Here is a 2,500-nt window from a genome sequence, read left to right as displayed (position 1 = left end):
TCACTTGCGTCTTCATAAGGGATAAAAATACCGGATATTCCAACCGTTAAACCACTAACACTTGCATGGACCGATATCTCGTGTCTTCTACATACAGGATGGCCCAGCAAAAGTCTGTTGCCCAATGCAACCCCTTTTATAACCAAAAATGGTTCTATTTTATTATTACTCTATCACCCAGAGTAAATCATATTCTAACAAAACCTAGGGTGCTTAATCTATGGGCTTGTACATCACACACCGTCTCCATTGAGGGTCTCAAAGGGTAATGGGAGAACATGGATTGATACATATTATGGTCCATTAAATTGATAGACACACCGGTGTCTATAAAGATCGTGATATACACATCCTCCACTATTCCATATACTGTCGGCCTGGGCTCTGGAGCTTCCCCCATGAGACCACAATGGCACGTACAAATCATCTGTACCCTTTTTGTTGATAGACTTTCCAAAAATTTCGCTGATCACTTTGCCCTTTTAAGTTTCCTACCTGGGAAGTTCCCGTATTGTAACTCCTGAATTTCTGAGGTGTAGGTCTTGCATCTCTCCTTATCTGAGACAGATAAGCCTGCCAACAGTGATCCACACTTTTGCACATTCCACAATATTTGACTTTCTTTGTGTGCCCTGGTTTATTACAATTGTAGCAACGTGATTCTGTTGCCTTTGATGGATTGCTCCTCTATTATATTCCACTTTTGCACACAAACGGGGAGAAGTAAGTTCTGTCTCTTCTTGGACCGGTCCCATTAAAAAATGTACTATCCACCATGCGACATTTGGACATATGTTTCTGAATTTGGGCATAAATTAGTTCTTCGTCTGATGTAGTTCCAATCTTCTCATAAAATTCCTACAATTGCGTCTTGGACGTCGAGTAGTATCATTGCGAAATGTATCAATTTATGTAAATTGTCGAGTGAGACATTATTCCCATTTATCCATTTGGAATTTTTCCATTTATGTATCCATTCTCCTGCTGAGTCAAAAAGTTTTGAGCTAAGCTCAATAAGGCTTTTTGTGCCTTTTCGAATTTTGTACAGCCCTCTTAAATCTCTTACCATATCCCTGTGTGCTTTTGAGCCATAAACTGCTCCTAAAAATGCTTATAATTTGGTCCATGACCGACATTTTGTATACTGAAAACTATGGCATCTAAATGACAAATCCCCTTTATTGAAATCTAACAAGGCTTTTGCCTCTGTGAACGTCTCTGTATCATCCTTAATTCCCTTGGTGTTTAAATAGTTATTCACCCCCTCAATAAAAATTTGCACTGGTTGGGACAGAACGCCATCAACATTGCCTCGAAAAGGGCTAACTCCTGTATTCATGTTTGTTATTTTGTACACCAGTGTCTGGCTTGTACTTCCGTCGGCCATTTTACTTTCTTTGTGATAACTCTTATGCTTTAGGATTTTCCACAACCTCAGTAACATTGATATATTTATATACACACAAACCACCAACTCAAAATTAATAATATATCATTCACCAATAAAAGATAAAATAAACATGCACCAATCCAACAAACCGCTATTTGCAACTAGCTGCTTCTCAGGTTCAATGTTAACCAGCTGATTTAACTGGTACAAGGTCACGTTGGTATATTAAAAATGGGAAGAAACTAGTGAGAAAAAGAAAATGTATTTCGGACCAAAATTTTATAAGTTAGTGCAACTCTTCACCCAGCCGCCTCTCTCTCTCTCTCTCTCTCTCTCTCTCTCTCTCTCTCTCTCTCTCATACCACGCTCAAAAACAAAACTTATAGTACCACTTTTTCTATTGCATTTCAATACAACAAAACCACTAATATCCACCTAATCCCAAGGGACATCAAAATAAAATACACTTGTGAGCAAATTAATACAATAAAAAGAAAAAAACTTATACACTCACGTCTTCATAGGTCTGAAGTCAGTACCCGGCTACACTTGCAACCGCCCGTAATCAATTCTCCCGTTATGATATAAATTTACTTCCCCCACACCCCCCAAGAAACACAGGAATGCATCTATACACTAAACAGCAACTAAGATCACTGCCCGTGGTAGCTACACGGCTAAAATGCTGACTGTCGGCTAAATTCCCTACAAATCAGCAATAGAGTCAGTTGCCCGATACATAATTATAACCACTCTCCCCCAAAATATGCCTAACCTATCTAAATCTAGTCTCTTTGGAGGCATTACCCATAGGCTTTAAAGTACCTTTAAACTGCTAGCCACCAAAAATCTCTAACAGGGAAAAATCTCTAATGAGGTCAAATGACACTCATTTAAACAAATGAAAACAAAACATCTAACAAAACATTTATCTGTTGAATGCCATCTCTGGAGTTGGCTGAAAATCGGTTTAAAACTAGGCTAATGTAAACTCTTTGTTGTTATAAAAATATACTTTTTATTTCCCAAAATTAGCTAACATGAAAATGGAATAAAATTAATTAAACCTGACTAAAAAAGAAACGTTAAACTATCGTATTCCTCTCAAAA

Source organism: Macrobrachium nipponense, chromosome 1 (genome assembly GCF_015104395.2).
Source record: "Macrobrachium nipponense isolate FS-2020 chromosome 1, ASM1510439v2, whole genome shotgun sequence".
Classification (NCBI taxonomy): Eukaryota; Metazoa; Arthropoda; class Malacostraca; order Decapoda; family Palaemonidae; genus Macrobrachium; species Macrobrachium nipponense.
This window is presented reverse-complemented; position numbering follows the sequence as displayed.